General features: G+C 42.0%; 1 protein-coding gene across 9 annotated transcripts in view; it reads left to right on the top strand.

The window, feature by feature from the left end:
- Positions 1–20,380, top strand: part of RPH3AL (rabphilin 3A like (without C2 domains)) — a 441,120-nt gene that overhangs the window by 362,010 nt on the left and 58,730 nt on the right. The gene's annotated exons all lie outside the window — the stretch shown is intronic.

The raw sequence follows: 20,380 nt of genomic DNA, 5'->3' as shown, positions 1-20,380 counted from the left end.
CTGAATGAATGAGCAGAATCGGATTGGGGCCAATGATGCTGGATTGAGAGTTGGATCGGTTTAAGACCGATGTTGATGATTTGAAGAACTTGATGGCTTTGAATCCGATGTCGAAGAATTGATTAACTTGATTGGTTTGAGACCGATGTTGAAGAACTGAAGTACTTCATAATTATGATTCCGATAATGATGAACTTGATCGGTTGGGACCGAGGTGATGAATTGAAGAACTTAATTAATATGAGTCCATTGTTGGAAGCATCGGATGAGACCAGTGGTTGGAGGTATCGTCTGGAACCGATGGTGGCTGTAAGAAAAGGTCTTTGTGGAAAAAAAACAGACTGGTCTGCAAGATGGTATAAGAGACTTGTTTACCAGATAAAGAGTACCAGGGAGCTCTGCACTAAGCTGTAATTTCAGCAAGAAGCGACATTGTACTGGCAACACAAGCCAATCTGGAAATGGAGTTTATAGGGAAGGATCCCCAGGGATTGGATGCTGCGATCAGCTGTTCTGGGAGCAGCGTTCTGAGTGGAGGAAACATCAGGTGCCAGAGTCCAACATGGCTGCGCCCATACTGTTGTTCTTTAGATAACACTGGCGTGCAGTTTGTTTACCATCATGCTGGGGAGACACGCTGTGAGCAAGGGACTCATGGACTCATGGACTCATCTCCATGGACTCATGGACTCATCTCCATGCTCAGTGACCGGACACTGAGCAGACAGGGCAGAAGTAGACCTCAGCACTAGCCGGGAGTGATGTGCAGCGCGAGCGGACCTCTGTGCTATCCCAGGAGTGATGCACAGTGCGAGCAGACCTCAGCGCTAACCTGGACAGGCACCGGAGGGTAAAAAGGTGGTTATAAGAACTCAGGCGTGCAATCTGTGTGCCATCATGCTGGGAAGACACGCTGTGAGCAAGAGGCTGCAGAGATCCATCTCCATGCTCAGTAACAGGACACTGAGCAGACGAGGCAAGAGCAGCACAGACAGACATCAGCACCACATGGTAGTGATGTGCAATGTGAGCGGACATCTGTGCTATCCTGGACAGGCACCAGAGCGGTAAGAAAGAGGTTTTAATAGTCCAGAGCGTGACATCTAGTAAGCCTGGATTGGCATAACGATGGAAAATCTAATTACAAAATCTTTCAAATGTTGCAAGTGGCTTGATAGATATTAACAAGAACAAAATGTAATCACTGCATATGACAACTTCTAAATGTTCGGAATTTGGGGAGCCTAGGAAACTTTTCCATATTCTAAATGCATAACCATCATTAGAAGTGTGTGTAATACTAACTTAAATTATGAGCAATACTATTTAGAATTATGTGTGTAATTCTTAATTATTGCATACATTCTTTGAATCTACCCATGAGCTAAAGTATCTACAAGCCACCTCGTTTCCTATGCATGTCAGTTATACCTGATGGTCCCGAGCTAAACCTACAGAATACCCAGCCTATGACACTGATAAAGGTTAATCACTTAAGGAAACTGATATGGAAGTTAAACACAAGGGGTCAAGATCAGGGGTACTAGACGTCTCTGCCATAGCCTCTCCACTATTGTCATGGAAGTGTCTTCCATTTGACTAGTACATTTGTTCAGTTGATCTCTATGTACTAAGTTGGATCCTCCACAATCTAGTAATTGGCTATACCAGGTCTTGCTAGTGATTCTTCTTCACCCACACATGGGATCCAATATAAAAAGGTTCAGATAAAGCATTTGCATTGTAGTTCTATTTTTGCTTCTGATGAACTATCACAATTCTGGTTTCTACTATATTTTTAGCTTATTTCATTCTGTAGTGGTGTACAGCCACCTAATCTGTCTATAGAACTCAACTGGAAAAGTCTTCATAAGGTATTCCATGTTTCACATCTTCTGTACTTCATGCCTTCTCTTCCAAACTACAAATAGTAAAGCGAAAAACCTGTAGAACAGTGCTCAGTGTGATTGTACAGGTAGGTCAGTTCAGAAAGTAAAATATGCCAATCTAACCATTTTGGATTAGGGATAGCTCACAGCATTCCAGTTAGAGCCTGGTTCGTTCTACCCATAGGCCATTACCCTGCGGGTGATATACTGTAGTATAGGATGTCTTTCATCCATGTAGATCACACAATAGTGGGAAAAGTTGAGATTCAAATGCAGATCTTCTATAATTCAGAATATTCTTTGGAAATCCATAGGGCCAGACAAATGCTTTCCAAAACAGCTCAGCTGTAGTCTTGGCATTAAATCTTTCACTGATAAAGCACAACAAATTTTGTGTATTGATCAATAATCTTAGGGGCATACTAGTAGCATGTGCAACTTGCCGCCAACTTTAAATGATGTAAAGCCACAATCTGTAAAGGACATTCACTGACAATGGGATAAAGAGGGCTCTTCTGTCCTGAATGTACATTTCGCTTCAAGTTGCAATTGACAAAATCATCACACCATCCCAATCTAAAATAATTTTCTTCAAATGATGGTTTCAGTTCCCTGACATCCAAAGTGTCCTGGTCTGTCATGCAGTACTTACAGCATGGTTGCAGCTTTCTGCTGAGGCAATACAATCTGCATAATTCTTTGATGAGTTCTATGGGTGACATCTCGTCAAGCCAACAATCGTTTCTGATTTCTGAAATGATCTCATTGTCGCAATAACTTTACAGGTTCAGGATCTGCTTCTTGTCTCTGTGCTAGGGTCTAGCAATCAGCATGGTCTTCAAACACTGATTTGTTGGGTTTTCACATTGAATTGGGTCTTCACATTGAATTTAGTACCAATCACATTCCACTTCACTTCCTTCAGAAGTACTGTCACATACTTCTGATGAGACGGTATCTAGCAATTCCAGGGCATTTTGATGGACTGTAGGATTTTGATACACTGTTCTTCCTGTACTGAGACATTGGATATTATAGCTTATATCTCTATGACTTTCTTTCTTGGTGTGAAGCATAGCAATATCCCTTGTAAGGCCAATGATAATGAAAACTTAGGTGATTAAAGTGTTTATATTTATTGAAAACACACAGAGTCACATATGGAGGTATGAGGCACTGTGAAGCCTCAAAAAATAAGTTATTATTTTTGTCATTTATTCCTAAATAAAATTAGGTTTTGTTTACATTTTTTTAATTCTGCTTTATTTCTCTGAATGTTTGTTTAATATACTATCTTACTTATCTTAGGTTACAGCTCTGGCGGCATATTTTTTCCTCCAGAATTGTAGCTGATTTTCTTCCTGTTTGAGACATCAACCCATCCCGAGAGGAAGAAAATCAATTCCATCGACATTTGCCGCACTTAAACATCTCAACATGGGGAAGATTAGTAATCAAAGACGCCAATCATTAATCACATGAGATGTATCATAGATTAAGCAAACTCAATATCATTATGCTTCACAGATTTGTCATACGGTTCACTCACTTGTGTAACCATAGAAAAACTCACCTGGGTGGTCTAGTCTGTGAATGAAAGTGTGTTGTAAATTTAGCAGTTAGCATTTGTTTATATTGATCTAGCTCCTAAATCTTTGCTGCATATTTCAGACAAATTCATGTTAACAAATAATATGTATATATTTACAATTAGAGCTCCCAAATTTTTTTAAATGACCCTCGACATGCTTGCAACATGTACTATTTTGGACCAATATAGAAAGTTTACTAAAAATAGTTATACTATTCCAACTATATACTGTACAATTAAACTCAAGTCTGAAATATGGGAAAATTACCATCTTTATATTAGAGATGTGCACTGACCCCCATGTTTTGTTTATGGATCTAGATTCGGCTTCGTGTTTTGGATCTGAGTTTTTTTTTAAAAAATTGCTAAAAAGGTTTTAAAAACCGCTAAAATCATTTCATTTTTGCACATCCAAAACCCAAAATTTGGATTTAAAATCCGAATTCCGAAACGCAGGAAGATCAGAACTGTGAATCAGATCTGTGGGATCTCCTCAGGAGATCATAATTGCCACTTGGATCTGTCCGGATTCACGAAATTCGGGTGAATTCGTATTCCTGGAGAACCAAACCGCATATCTCTCCTTTATATATTACAAAGTTCTAGTGCCAAAAACCAGGACTTTTTTGGGAACGTTGTACAGTATGATCTTGTGGACATGGTAAAGGTTCTGTCCAAGCTTCTTAATCAGAAGATTAGAAGAAGCTTATGCCATTAAATATTTTTCCAATGACGTGTACTTTCACACAGACACTGAGAGAGTTTATTTACTTTACATAAAGCCTTCAGGGTGCTACAACCATTTATATACCCAATTGGTTTGCCTGTAATTTGGCCATAGAGTTTATATTTGCATTTGTGGGAGAATGGGCAGCACGAATGATGTAATAGTTAGCATTATTGCCTCACAACACTGAGGTCTTGGGTTCGATTCCCATCATGACCCTTAGTTTGTATATTCTCCCCGTGCTTGCGTGGGTTTCCTCTGGGTACCCCAGTTTCTTCCCACAATCCAAAAATATACTAGTAGGTTAAATGGCTCCCAATAAAAATTTACCACTTGCATGCTTGTGTATATGTGGCAGGACATATACATTGTAAGCTAACATGGGGCAGGTATTGTGAATTGCTAAATATTCTCTGTAAATCGCTGCGGAATATGTGTGCGCTATACAAAATAACTGGTAATTATAATATAATAATAATTATAATAATGAAACTGCATATTCCAGGTTAGAGACTCCTGTATTTTCTGTCTTTTTTTGTGTTTGGTGTTAATGTGAATCAATCTATGATAATTGGCGGTGCTTATTTTCTTAAATGTTCAGATGTGACAAGCCAATGTCTGACATTTTAAATGTAATTGCTGATGTTAATTACAATTGATTAGATGCTTTCATTAATGTAAGTGGATTTATGTTGTTGAAGTCTTGATCATCTAGAATAATTAAAATAACCAGATGTTGAAGGTGAAGTGTTCCAACTGCTTTTCAAGCCCTCATGATGATGTTGCTGTGCTTTTGGCTATATTGCCTTAGTTTGCTTTTCACTGAAGCTAATTGGACCAAAATGTGTTGAAAGTTTGGTTGGTCACAGAATAATCTTGTGTGAGAAGGCAAATAGTCACCTTTATACTTTTCCTGGTATTAGTAATCATACTCAGAAAATCTACATCTGGGGAGTATGGCAATGCATAATGGGAAGAATACCAGATCATAGCAATTTATAATGCAATATACTCAGTTTAATATCAGTTGAAATGTGTATGCTTTTCGCTGCATATAAATATGGTGCTGGTACGATTTTTCTGAAGAAATCAACTGGTCAGATTGGTTTATATATAAACATGGGTAATGTGTCCTTGTGAACCCTCTTTAATCAGAACCTACCCCTATGGATTCTCCCCTGTGGAGCCCGCGGCGGCGTGAAATACTGTTCTTTTGAAATATTTTTGTAAGAAGCCATGACCACGCCTCCTTATATTAGGCCACACTTCTTCCCAGTACCCTGGCCCGGCCAGGCTCTCTATGGCCCTGCATATTACATGATTAACACTCCCTGCCATCAACATAACTAGCGAATCAGCATGCAAATCTTCATCAACCAATAGCAGGCTAAATGTAAGTTTGGGAAAAAAAACTGCAGAGCAATACACAAAGGAGCAATTGTTAGAAATAATGTATTTTCAATGAAAAAATGACAGCAAAACACATACTGTGCATACTATAAGATCAAAAAATGCATAAAGTACTGCAAATGAAGATAGTATAAATAGCAATAGGCAGGATAAGCAGTGTTAGGGTGCTGTTAATACAGGAAGCATATGAGGTTAGTACAGTATGTCAAGTGTATTTATATTCTTGTTCAGCATTATAAGCATGCAGCACGGGGAGTTGCTGATGTGGGATGAATCCAAGTTTCTGGAGATGCAGAGAAGATGGTAAAAGACTGGGGCATGTATCTGGAGGACTCCAGGAAGACCAGTGAGTGGGTGGCATTCATGCTGTGTTGGCAACTACTAAACCAACTTATGGTTTGGCCTGGCAGTAGTCCTGAGTCCCCATTGCTGCACTGCTGGTAGTTCCACCATGGGCAAAACAGTTGGTTATTGGACTTGTTTTATTATAATATGAGTAGAGCTTTGCTATTTGTTTTTTTGTTGTAGATCTTACACATTTTCTTATATAACTAGAAAAGGGTTGTGTTACTGTTGGTCTGCTTAGGGGAGTGATTCGGCAGGCCAGACATCCCTATAGAACTAAACCACAGGGACAGGAAGCAGGTGTAAGAGGTTGGAGCACATCCTTCCTACTCCCTGGCTGTATGTCATCCAGTATATCACAACTTTTATGAAATGCATGTCATACATTTTCCCTACTTTGTTTTTCTTCCGGCTAAATAAAGTTTAAACTTCTCGATAGTTCTTGACTAGAGCCCCTGGTGAGTTTTTCTATGAACCCAGTGAAAAATCATGAAGCATGATGTTGGGTTTGCTTGATCTATGATACACCTCATGTGACTAATGATTTACATATTTGATCTTTTGTAATGTTATGAAGACCCCCAAAAAGGTTGATCCTAGCTGGATTGTGGTATACGTTTTGGGAAATGGTGGTATGGTTTATTTTGCTTTAAACTTTGTCTTTTTAATTGTGAAGTATGTTTCTTACATACTATAAACTCTGTAAACTAACAACATATGGTCACGTACAGCCTTGCAAAAGTATTCACCCCCTTTTTTCATGTTTTGTTGCCTCACAACCTGGAATTAAAATGGATTGTTTGAAGGTGTGCATCATTTCATTCACAGAACATGCCTACAACTGTAAAGTTGTGTTTTTTTTTAATATTGTGAATCAAGCAACATTTAGGACAACAGAAAATGTCAGCGTGCATAACTATTCACCCCCCTAAAGTGAGTACTTTGTCGAGCCACCTTTTGCGGCAATTACAGCTGCAAGTCACTTTGGATAAGTCTCTATGAGCTTGCCACATCTTGCCCCTGGGATTTTTACCCATTCTTCAAGGCAAAACTGCTCCAGCTCCTTCATGTTGGATGGTTTCGCTTGTGAACAGCAATCTTCAAGTCTGACCATAGATTCTCAATTGGATTGAGATCTGGGCTTTGACCATGCCATTTCAACACATTTAATTGTTTCTCCTACTCGAGTGTTGCTTTAGCAGTATGCTTCGGGTCATTGTCCTGCTGGAAGGTGAACCTCCGTCCCAGTCTCAAATCACAGGCAGACTGAAACAGGTTTTGCTCAAGAATATCCCTGTATTTAGCACCATCCATCTTTCCCTCGACTCAAATCAGTTTCCCAGTCCCTGCTGCTGAAAAACATCCCCACAGCATGATGTTGCCACCACCATGTTTCACTGTGGGGATGGTGTTCTTGGGGTGGTGGGATGTATTGGGTTTGTGCCAGACATAGCGTTTACCTTTGTGGCCGAAAAGTTCAATTTTAGTCTCATCTGACCAGAGCCCCTTCCTCCATACATTTGGGCAGTCGCCCACATGCGTTTGGCAAACTCAAATCCTGTCTTCCTATTTTTATCACTAATGCTGGGCATACACTGCCAGATAAAATGTCTGTCAGACTGACAGACATTTTATCTGGCAGCCTGCCGGCCGCAGATGTCGCCGGCATACACTGTGAGAGAAATCTCATAGTGTATAGCCCTACATTCGCGTTCCACCCCCGGGGGTGCAGACATTTCCCTGTTCCTTCCATAGGAAGGAACACAGGAAATGTCTATCTGTCGGCCGCGCTGGGCATACACTGCCCGATGCGGCCGACAGTTTACCGGGTAAATATTGCATCGGACGGGCATGTTGGACAATCCTGCATGCCCGACCGAGCAATATTTAACCGTCGGTCGCCCGCACACAAGCTACAATTATCGGGGCGATCCGCCGATATCAGGCGGATCGCCCCGATAATTGTAGCGTGTATGGCCAGCATAAGTAATGGCTTTTTTCTGTCCACTCTTCCATAAAGCCCCGCTCTATGGAGTGTACGGCTTATTGTGTTCACATGCGCAGAAACACCAGTCTCTGCTGTGGAACTCTGAAGCTCCTTCAGGGTTACCTTTGGTCTCTGTGCTGCCTCTCTGATTAATGCCCTCCTTGCCCGGTCTGTGAGTTTTGGTGGGTGGCCCTCTCTTGGCATGTTTGTTGTGGTACCATGTTCTTTCCATTTGATGATGATGGATTGGATGGTGCTCCGGGGGAATCATCAAAGATTTGGATATTTTTTTATAACTCAATCCAGAATTGTACTTCTCAACAACTTTGTCCTTGACTTGTTTGGAGAGCTCCTTGGTCTTCATGGTGTGATGCCTCTTGCTTAGTGGTGTTGCAGCCTCTGAAGCCTTTCAGAAAAGGTGTGTTTATACTGAGAGACACTTAGATTTCACACAGGTGGACTTCATTTCACTACTTATGTAACTTCTGAAGGTAATTGGTTGCACCAGAACTTTTGAGGGGCTTCATAGCAAAGGGGGTGATTACATATGCACATGCCAATTTTCAGAATTTTATTTATAAAGATTATTTTTTATATATATTTTTCTCATTTCACTTCACCAAATTAGACTATTTTGTGCAGATCCATCACATAAAATTCAGATAAAAATAAGTAAAAAAATTACAGGTTGTAATGTAACAAAAAAAGTTAAAAAGCCAATGGGGTGTGAATACTTTTGCAAGGTGCTGTATAAGTACATTCATCCCTAACCCCTTAAAGAGCTTGATCACTTTTGTGCAACTTCGATTAATATGTAATGCAGTGTTCTCTAAACCCCCCCTTACAAGAAGCCCTGTCATCTATTGCTAACTCAGCTGGAGCTCTCAAACTATCCTGTCTTCTTCAGCGGAGCTCTTCCCCCCAGGCTTATTATAGAGCGTATTTCAAGAGGACTGAACGGACCGTAATACCCTGATGTGAGCTCCTTAGCTGGGGGATCCTATGAGCTACATAGTGTGGGTTTGTAATAGGGGATGTCCACAAGTGAATCAACCAAGTTTACCCATATTTTATTATAGCGATTTTAAATGCATTTTACAGGAAGCACAGAAAAAGTTATACTGCTACAGTATGTTCTCCTACATTGCATGCTTAGTAAAGATATTTATCATCGTTGGCTTGCTCTAAGAAATATTCATGTAAATACGTACTCTAGGAAACATTTGCTAGATACTAAAATAAACAGAGTACAATAGTCCACTTTGAATAGGAGTTTATTTTGGTGTCTTTAATTTTTACCTACTCAGAAGATTTAAATTATACCCCTTTCAGACCTACGACCCAGGAAATTTCCTGCTCAGACCCGAGAATTTATCCTGGGAAAATTCCCGGGTATTTGGTCGAGTCCCCCCTTTCACACTACAGTGTCTACCCGGGAAATTCCCAGGTAGACCCCTTTCAGACAAGAGCATGGTTTTTCTGCTTACCTGACTCTTCTCTGCCATCTGCTCCTCCTAGCCTATCCCCTCTCTGGCTGCTGCTGATGATGATGTCATCATTCAGCTGCCGGAAGCCGGCCAATCATAATGCAGATCATTTTTTTTTTTTTTATTATAATTTTTGTTTAATTTATTTTAATTCTGTGGTGGTCCAGCAACACAGCGACCAGCGTGGCGGGGGCGGCCCGCTGTGGTAGAGACCCGCCGGCGGGTGTCCCCACCGTCCGGCTGGGGTTCTCTGTACACAGCCGGCCAGCGCTGGGGGAGGTGAGCAGCAGCGCTGAGCGCCCTATAGGACGCTCTGCGCTGTCAGCTCAAAGCAGCAGCGCTGAGCATCCTATAGGACTCTCTGTGCTGTCAACTACATGTAAAAGCTGCTTGGTGCTGCCCGGGAGTAGTAAATTGCCGGGTAGCACCATTCAGACAGAAGCAGGGTAATTTTCCGGGACTTAAACCCTGGTCAATTGCAGGGGCGGCTACCTGGGAACGTGTTCCCGTGTAGGTACCTTTCAGACAGACACGGCTACCCGGGAATTTGGCTGAGGCAGGCCAAATTCCCAGGAATCTCGAGATGTCTGAAAGGGGTATTAGTTGTGACATCCTCTGCATAGTAGAAAAAAAAAAACCTTTACATTCAATTTTAACATTCTGGGGCTCTGTGTGAAAGGTTTCTGTTGTCTTTCATTTAATTCTAAGGCCAGCTACATTAATTTACAAACCTGCACAGAACATACACTTAGCAGAATCTCAATAGATAGAAAACTGAACGAACAGTCTTGATTCCTTTTGAAATGGGCTTCTATACTTATTTTCACATTCTATTTTCTGCCAATCCTCAAAAGAGAATGAAACCTGGAAAGGTTACTGGAATGTCTGGTTTCGTACAACCTTTAGATCCTGTACTTTAATATTAATGGGTATTTTGATCTTGTGTGCATGTAACGCATAATAGGCAACTGTCCCTATTTCCATTGTTTTGTATCAATTCTTCAAGATCTGTCCCTGGCAACATTTTCAATATTAACCTGCAATAGAATACAGTGCAGTTTCTAACAATTGCCAGGGCAGCGTCAACTCAGTTTGACCCCACTTAGCAGCAAAGTTTCCCTCTTAGTGACAAAGCAATAATAATCATGTGTAATGTCACTTACATGTAACCTTGTATTAGAGGGATTTGTAATTGTTCATGTACTGTAAGAAGGCAATCTTAAATACACCCTGGTAAAGAAAAATGATTATATGATCCTATGAACATTCATTCTAGTGATCTATACTCAAAAAACAGATGTCTCTATACAAAAACAGCATTCCAATGATCTCTGTACATGTACTGAGCCCTGATATATCTGGGGTAATTAGCTTGGTACAGGGGTCAGTGGTGCAGTATCTTGGTGCATAATAAGGGTCCATATACAGCTTTCAGGTTAAATTAAATAGATGGTACTTTACTGTCAGCATACAGGAACAAAATAATAAATGACCTAGCCCCCATGCAGGGCACTACCTCACTTCTTGGCCCCTCTCTATAATGGGCAGCTAGTCTGCAAACGTCTCAGGGGCTAATTCAGCATTGCACGGGAATCTGCGCATGTGCAGGACTGGTCCTGAATGATCACATGAAGGGGTGCCAAGAGGGGGGCGGGCAGGTACTAATTGCCCAGGCTTGTTGAAGAGGCCCGGCGGGGCCCGGTTCCGATGCCCCCCTCCCTCTTACCTGTCAACAGCCCAGCACACACTGTTGTGTGCTGGACTGCAGTGGGAGACTGCTCACTGCTGCTGAGCAGCAGCAGTAGTCTCCTCTTCTCTGCCACACTGATTGCACCCCCCCTCTGGATCTGCGCAGGGCTGAGGGCCTCCCCAGCGCTGCAATAATGTTCATCTTATTTCCTGAATGGGTCATGGTCACGCCTCCCGTGATTAGGTCATGCCCTCTGGCCCAGTCCTGCTCTCTCTGCCCCTGCTCACAAGCAGCCCCTTGTAGGCTTCTGCCTGATTGACAGGCAGAGGCATTTAAGGGGTGGGGCGGAAACCGGAGTGGCAAGGCCAGGGGCTGCATCCAGGAACACAGTTTCCTGGCCTAGCAAGACACCCAGCCTGATGAGTAAGCTGAGGCCTGCACAACTAGCCGGCGGCCTGGCGCTGTCCACGATGGTTATCCCAGCCTGCGACCTTGGTCGCAGTACTGGGATTGCAAATGGAATAGGGGGTGTCATACACCTCCTGCTGCATTTGCTTGTTTGCAAGGACGGAATTGCAAAGCTGCTTGCATGCAGCTTTGGAATTCCGTCCAGTGCTGAATCACCCACTCAGTCTTTATATGCCTGTCTCTCATAGGTTGAGACACCTTCACAGCTCCAAGGCCCACTGGCCTGGGATGGCTGCACCACTTCATAAAACATAGAGATTTGTGGTCCTCTCTATCACCTGCAGAGCTGGACATAGCCTCCTGGCCTTCCACTGTCCTATTGGCTCACTAGCCTTCAGGCACACTGGACCCCTAACTGCAATAGTCCCACCTGGTCTCTCTATACTTGGCAGCATAGACGGATATGGGGAGGGGAGCAGCAGCACTGCTGCTCTCTCCGTTAGCATCGATAGAGCCGGCGGGCACAAGGACCCGCTGCGGATCTAATGGCCAGTCTGCCTGGCAGGTCCAGACTCAGCAGAGACTAGCAGATTGCACAAAAGGCTGGTAAGTTTAAAAGCTCTAATGGCATGCCTGTGAGGGGTGCTGGCTGGAGACACAGAAAGGGGCTGGCTGGACATGCAGAAAGGGGACAGACTGGCTGGAGGCACAGAAGGGGGTCTGTCTGGATGCAGGCAAAGAAGGGGCTGGCTGGACATACAGAAAGGGGGCAGACTGGCTGGAGGCACAGATGGGACTTGGCTGTACATGGGCTCAGAAGGGGGCTGGCTGGAGAGACAGAAGGGGGGCTGGCTGGAGAGACAGGGGAATAGCTGCAGACACAGGGCTGGCTGGAGAGACACTGGGGGACTGGCTGGGGCTGTAGAGACACAGAGGGGCTGGAGCTGTAGAAACATCTGGAGGGTGCTGGAATCAACCAGGTTTCAAGACCCACAGCATGGCAAGCAAGTAATGACCTTTTATGTACCCCATGCCTGTGGTGTGATGAAAATGAGGAGTGTGGCTCAAAAGAACTGCATATTCTATGAAGTCATGCCCCTTGTAGTGAGACCATGCCCCTTTTCTGGGAGGGTGCACGTATATGAAACTGTAGCCACTAGCCACCCCCCTTCCCCTATCATCGTGCCCCTCCCTGTCATTTTCTTCCTGATCCACTACTGCTTGGCAGCACTTTTCTTGACTGCCCAGTCCTCCTTGGACTGACTCCACAGGGCAGCCCTTAGGTGTGGTCACACCTCCTTTTTATTCCCTGTGTGGGTGAATCCCTCCAACCCCACACAGAATCCATGGCTCACTATTGCCATCTTGCTTGATATTGCTACAGACCCAGATGAAGTGACTACAGTCTATTGTAATAAAAAATGCGTGCAGACCATGTATTTTTGTTCTAAATCATAGTCTTGTTTTGGTAAAACCACCCTCAGAGATTTTGGTTTTGGAACTGGATTTCTTTAAAATTTTATAAAAACAGCTAAAATCATGTAATTTTGGCCTGTTTTTGCTCCTACAGTATTATTAACATCAATAAGATTAATTTCCAGTAATTTTCAGTCAATTTTGACCATCTCACGGTTCACAATATTGTTTTCACCAATATTGGTTAAAAGCTGCAGCAAGCTGGCTGGCTACACTAAGTGACAGAGCAGCGGCACAAACACATGGCAGTTTAAATAAAAGAATATAGCATATCTATAAAACATAACGGCACAGCAGTGACAGACAGTATGGCAGTTTAATAAACTATTTGATCCTATTTATTATTATTTTCCTTTATTTTTATAGAATGTTTTCATTAATCAAGAACTAATAACCTAAAGCTGGGTACACACTTGTCCAATCCTAAAAAGATCAGACCCCAGATTAGGCTGTTTATACAATCCTTCTGCAGACCTGGTCGTAGATTCTACAATCTATGCATACACACTTGCCCAGTTTTTCAGTAGACCTCCAACTGGCATCTGCTGAAACAGTCTACTGAAAGGATTGAATCACCATATACACTCTTCCAATCTTTGGCAGACCGGCTGCCACTCACTGGGATGAATTGGGAGAATAATTGGACAAACCAGTCTCAGGAGTGTATACACTTCTAAATTGGTCTGGCGATTGGCGATCTGGTCTCCTGATTTTTCAGCAGGCTTAAACATCTTTTCACAAGACCAGAAGACCAAGATTGTATGAAACCAGAGGTCTAATGAGCATACACACTCTACCAATGTCTGACAAACTAGTTGGTCTGATGTTGGATTGGATGAGAATTGGACAAGTGTGTACCCAGCTTAAAAGTAAAGGCCTAGTACAATACAATATCTAATATATAACTAATAATACATTTGATATATAATGAAAACAAATTAATAAGTTAAGAAAATAAATTCTCCAAACACCTAATCACAGGCCCAATCACAACAAATTATACAGATATAAGATACAGAACATCAATGCCATTGACAACAAGTGGTTATCCAGACAAAGATGTACTGCAGTGGTTCTCAAACTTGGTCCTCAGAACCCCAAACAGGTCACGTTTTCCAGGTCACCTATCAGGTGCACAGGTGTATTCATTACTCACTGGCACATTTTAATAGATCCACAGATGGAGCTAATTAACTCACTTGTGATTCTGTGAGGAGACCTGGAAATCATGTACTGTTTGGGGTCCCGAGGACCGAGTTTGAAAACCTGTGATCTACTGTATGCTGCTTCTGTAACCTCCACAAGAGAATTGAGAAGCTGGAGCTGATAGTTCAACATCTACTGAAGGAGAAAAAGCTGAAATGAGCAACTCTGACTATCTGTACTCGTCATAGTCATTTAGAGGAATATAAAAGAGAACTATAAATACACAATGTGACTGCACTGCTGTGTAAATATTAAAATAAAATGGATCACTTTATGTCATAAATTACAACATAATTGGTTATTAAAATAGAATAAAATTTTCCGATAAAAGCACTCAAAATAATAATAATAACAAGAATAGAACAATTGATTAATGGAATAATCTCACAATAAACAATATTGAAGTATTTAATATTTTTAAGCCGCGTAGATTAGGATGAATGAGCCAGAGTATAATACTTATCAAATCCTTGCGATTTGTTGGAGAATTAGTTGCTGGTGTCAATATTTACTGCAATATATTCTTTTCAGTATATGTATTTGTTGCTAACATATTGCATTAATGCAACATTTGTTTTATGAATTCATAAAGGATGTGAACTGGTTGCACTAGATTGTGTATATTTATATCTTTACATGGCTCATGGTCCGAGAGTACATCTTCATTATCATAAACCATTATATTGTGGAGAATTCCGGTCCAAAGAGATCAACTTTTCTTCTGTAACAAGATAAGTGTTATTTTTTTTGAAGTGTTATTTAAGGCGCAAGGGGATGCCATCCAAATAAAGTGTACGTATATGTTTGATTCTGGTGAGGCTAAACACCGGTTGAATGTGCAACCTCTAGCTGCCTTTAGGCGCAATTTTAGCCAGTGCCAATTTTCTATATATATATTGTATAGCTTTTTTTTTACACTGCACTTTAGATTTCAGTTTGGACACTCCCAAATCTAACACTCTCAGCACTTATTCTATCTGCCCCACCTGCAGTGCAGCATGGTTTTACTTTATTCCCAAAGCTGAATCAGGACCTGAGTCGTGAGTTTGTATTTGAAGGTTTCCAGAGTAGAGGCCTCTCGAACTGTAGAAGGCAGACAGTTTCAGAGAGTTTTAGCAGCAAAGTCAAAAGCTTCTAACCCTAAATTAATTACTGACTATTTTAGGTACTACTAATAGTCCTTCACCTGCAGATTAAATTGAAGAAGTAAGCGAGTGGGGTTATAAGTAATAAGCAGCTGCTTCAGGTACCTTGGCCTCTGGTTTTGTAAGGCTGTGGTGAATAGGTAAATATCCAGCATTTTCGTCAGCAGCATCTCCTTCTGTCCATAGACCAAGCGACTATGTGAAGATTTGCTGTGGCCAAAATAAGCCAATCCGATTGACTTGCTGCATTATCACCCCACCCCCTTGTAATGGTCATATATTTGGCTTTTGGGAGTAGTTGGCGGTGGAGGTCAACAAGTCAAGAACACCTGGAGAAAAAATGTTGGAGGCTGGCAGAGGAGTGGAATACACTGGGACAAGAAGGAAGATGTTAGGCTTAAGTATATGCCTGGCTCAACACTGTAGATCAGATATGATGAAATAAATTTATATCCAGAAAGGCAACCATTCCCATACCCCCCAAGCTCAGCCCAGCATGAAAAAGTAACAAATTAACCATACAAAACTTTAATATGACCATAAAATTACTATTTGAGGCAGAACTGCAAAAAGCTGTAACCTCTCTTAAAACTGATATCTCATCATTAGTATCTTGCACAAGTAAAGCTGGGTACACACCTGAACGATCCGACGATCTTGCGATGGCCAATATGAACCAACGATATATCGTTCCCACGTACACTCTGCACGATCCGCCATACGTCAGCATGTTATGTCATTATACATTTAATATTAGTAATCCGCATCATCCCATCTGATGTGCAGAACATTGTATGGGAAGATGCGACTACACAATTCATGAAATAATGATTTGGGTGGAATTGGGTGTACACATTATACGATGGTCATTACAATCCATAATGGATTGCAAGATTGCCCAATATATTGTATAGTGTACAGTATGCCCAGCTTTAGCTGGAGACATGTAAGAAAACTTTGAGACATTTTAACAAGACACAGATAGAGACTTAGATGTATTAACATAAGTATAAGAAACTAATAATTCTTGTTTAGATCTGTAGAAAAGAATCAAAAGACAAAGAGATGTTGTGTTCCTGTAATTTTTTATAATAATAATAATTATAATTAAATTAAATGCACTGTTTAATTCTAATGTAACCATAAGTAAGCAATTGACGAGTGCCATATACTGTTTTGAAAACTGTTCTGAATACATATAAATAATTAAAAAATAAAATAATGAATGAAAGAATAAGAAATGTATAAGACATATAAGTCCTTTCCATTGCAGCCATTTAATTCTGTTCCCAGCCCATCAAAACTCCATCCATCCACACTGTGTTGTATGGAAGAATTTTGCACGGAGTGTCATGCATTTATTTAGTAATGCATAAATATAATTTCTAAAGGTGCGTACACACTAGACGATTTTTGAAAGGATATTGCCGATATCGACACATCGTTACAACAATTTCTAGTTTGTACGCACTATATTGATAACAATGCACGCTCCCGCGGATCATTAACAATATCCCCAGTCATCTGTATTTGCATTACAATATGGGGATATCGTCAGCAATGCCATGCTGCCGAATGCAGCATGGCCCCGCTCCCCCCCCCGCGCTCGCCGTCATTCGTCGTTGCCAGCATCAGGAAGTGTGTATGCACTTACCGATGCCTGGTCCCGCCGCTGCCGATAATGCTGGGTACACAAATCGTCTAATGTGTACGCACCTTAAGTTTTGTGTGTCCACCCTCAGCATGATCTACTTTGCATCTGTGTGCAAATGGGCACACCATGGGGTTAAATACCAATTCAGGGAATACACTAGTTACAGAATTAGAGAAACAGACATGGAAAACCTTTTTTAATTTCACATGGTAGGAAAGGTTCCAATTTACTAAAAGGAAAAAAAAATATATGAAAAAAAAACCACAAAACCCATTTGGGTAGTCTAGGAAACATTATTCCCATTACATGGATGCATCCCAAAAAATTAAATTTGCTGGATAAACAACCAGTGAATGCGCCGGGTACAGCATAACGTACACATTTCATGCTTTGACTGTGTATTTTCTGTACTGTACTGAAACATTTATGCATGAGATGCTAGTTGCTGTTTATACATATTGTAGATTTCATTGGTTAACAGTACCAAAAATAATGTCTAAATACATGATCAGATTTTAGATTTATATGATATCTACAGTATTACCACAATGTGCAATGGAATAATAAAATGTGTAGCTTTTCGTCTAGCCTTCAGTAAATGTATATTGGAGTAGTTGCAGAGTATTATTTGTAGTATACCTTTGTAACAGTACCAATGGACAGAATTATAATCAAAATGTAAATTTATCCTATTTATTATATTATTAAAAGCCCATAAAATAAAAATGTATTTGTCTGTAGAGAGGATTAACTAAAACTGCAGTGACTGGTTTTATATTTTCCTGTCAGATTTAGGTAAACCGCTAACTGCTAGGTATATAATATGACATCATGTGAGGTAATACATGTATACTGTACATCTCAAAGTGTGAATGGAACTACTTTTATTTTCCCACAAGTTCATACAACTTTCAGGAGCTCAATCTTTAACTGCAATTCATTGAAATTGCTCGTCCATCTGCCAAGCCAGGCATAAAGTAACTACAGAGGACACTGCTGGTGCTCTGTCTCTCTTTAATGCTTAATCTGTGACTGTTAACTGACCTGTATGCTGTGTTGTGACTCATAACACTTCCAGTTGGTCAGTTATGTACAGTTAATCCCAGTAAGTTATACGTTTTGTAATGGTCTGTGCCAGATCCGTAACTAGACTTGTTGGTGCCCTGTGCCAGAAAGAGCATTGGCGCCCCCTAATTTTTCAAAGGGACATAATGCACCCAAAAAAGGGCCATGGCTTCATGGGGAAGGGCCAGGGAAGAGATAGGAGAGGCCAGGAGATGCTGGGGATGAAATAAGAGGAAGTTACAGGCAAGAATGATAATAAACAGAAATTTGACAGGCCCAAACAGCGCCCCCTGACCTGTGGTGCCCTGTGTGATGGCACCGGCCGCACTACCCTAGCTACGGCCCTGGTCTGTGCTACCCCAACTCTGTGTGTGCGTGTGACCCCAGAGATGAAATGTGAGGTTGGAGTTATCCATGACAACCTCAGCAGCATTTATTCAGCTTGTTCTGTGAAGTTTGAACTGCTTGGAAAGTTGCTCTTCAGCCTCTTTGTACTCTAATTGTAATGTAAGGGCAATAGCCAGTCTCTAATTAAGGCCCTGATTCAGAGCCGGACGCTCTGACCAGAGCGCTCGCTCTGAATCAGGGCCCTCCTCCATTAATATGGAGCGTCCTCCTGGACGCTCGTATAGCTGTGGGTCACCACCCACAGCATATACGAGCGTGCAAAAAGATGGTCGCGATGGTCTTGACCATCGTGACCATCGGACTTGCGAGGGAAACCCTGCGGTCGGGTTTCCCAGCCGCAAGGCCAGGAGTGATTTTGGCTCTATCAGAGCCAAAATCACTCCCACTGACATCACTAGTGATGTCAGTGGAGCCGGCTTCAGACGGTAGGCGTTCCCATAGGAACGCCTCCCTCTGGCAGGCACGCCCCTGGCACGCCGGGTCTCGCGCATGCGCACGACGGAGCTCCCTCCGTCGTGTTCATGCGCAGTGGGGACCATCGACCCACTTGCGAGCGTACTGCCGCTCGCGAGTTGGTCTGAATGACCCCCTAAGTTTCCATGACTGATTGTCAAAATCAGTGTATGAAGACGTGCCTGGCTGTTGACCATACAGTATGTCAGCATTGTCATTCGGCAGCAGGTGTAATTGCAGGCCTGACAGGTAGTATTAGAGGAAGCATGTGGCCAGTCAAAACCTAAAGTGACTTTCTCAGTTCATTTGCCCCAATTTGGCTCTGAGAACCACTGCTTTAGAATGCATTAATTTCATCAAGGTTTGAGAGTTTTATTTTTATAGTTCAATGAAAAATAGTGTACAGTGTGCAGGATGAGAGATCTGCTTATCATTGTGCAGCCCTGTGTGGTAGGTGGAGAGCTGAGCCTATGTAACTGGAGATACTGAGTGATGAAGTGGCTGCAGTATTTCCATGATAATATTTTTACAAACATTCATAACAGTAGAGCCAGGAATTGGAGGTTAGATGTATAGATTCATTTTAAATTAATAAGTTAGTGTTTACTGGTCCTTTTAATCTTATCCTACCCAGGCTTTAACCTTATCTCCTAATCCATGTCTTTAATCATATGTTAATACTTTGAACAGTTAAGCCTGTGCCCACTGGCTTTTGTATGAAAAAAAATGCAAGTGCAACCCGCATATGGAAATGCACATAAATACTATGCATTACATGTGATCTCCATGCTAGTGTCAATACTAGAACCATGCTAGGCAGGCTGGGCCAATCACATTATATTAGGGAAACCATGTGCAGGGGGCCACCTTGTCATAATGTGAGCCAGTAATACCCTGTGAGCATGAGCCTGGAGCCTCTATGTGGGATACAATCAAAAAGGAGCCACCTCCCACCCCAAAAAACTTCCTGCCCTATGCTGGAAAGCACCAGTATTCTTACACTTCTATGACTTGCTCATCCACTGTAACCTATGTAGTGTGCCCAGGATGGCTGCCTCACCTGGTACTTTCAAGGGCAGGATGAACAACCCATGGAACTATTTATGCAGTGGGTATCTTGCTGGTCACTGTTTATTTGGAAACGGCATGTAATGCCGGCGGATCAATTACCAACAGCGGCAGCCCGACGAGTCGGAATCCCGACACCAGCAGGTAAGACCTCTAACCCTCCCTTAGGGATGCCTAACCCTAAGCTCCCCCCCTAGTTCCTAACTCTAACCTCTCCCCCTAAACCTAAACCCCCCTCCCCGCACCCTAATGCCTAACCCTCCCGGGGGGAGTGCCTAACCCTACCCCCCCCTAGTAGTGCCTAACCCCCCCCTTGAAAATAAACAGTAATAAAGGTAGGGATATATGGAGTATTCAAAGAATTCCTCTAT

Source organism: Taudactylus pleione, unplaced genomic scaffold (assembly GCF_031769625.1).
Source record: "Taudactylus pleione unplaced genomic scaffold, aTauple2 ptg000487l, whole genome shotgun sequence".
NCBI lineage: Eukaryota > Metazoa > Chordata > Amphibia > Anura > Myobatrachidae > Taudactylus > Taudactylus pleione.
Note: the sequence above shows the minus strand (reverse complement) of the source record. Positions and strands in the feature narration are given on the sequence as shown.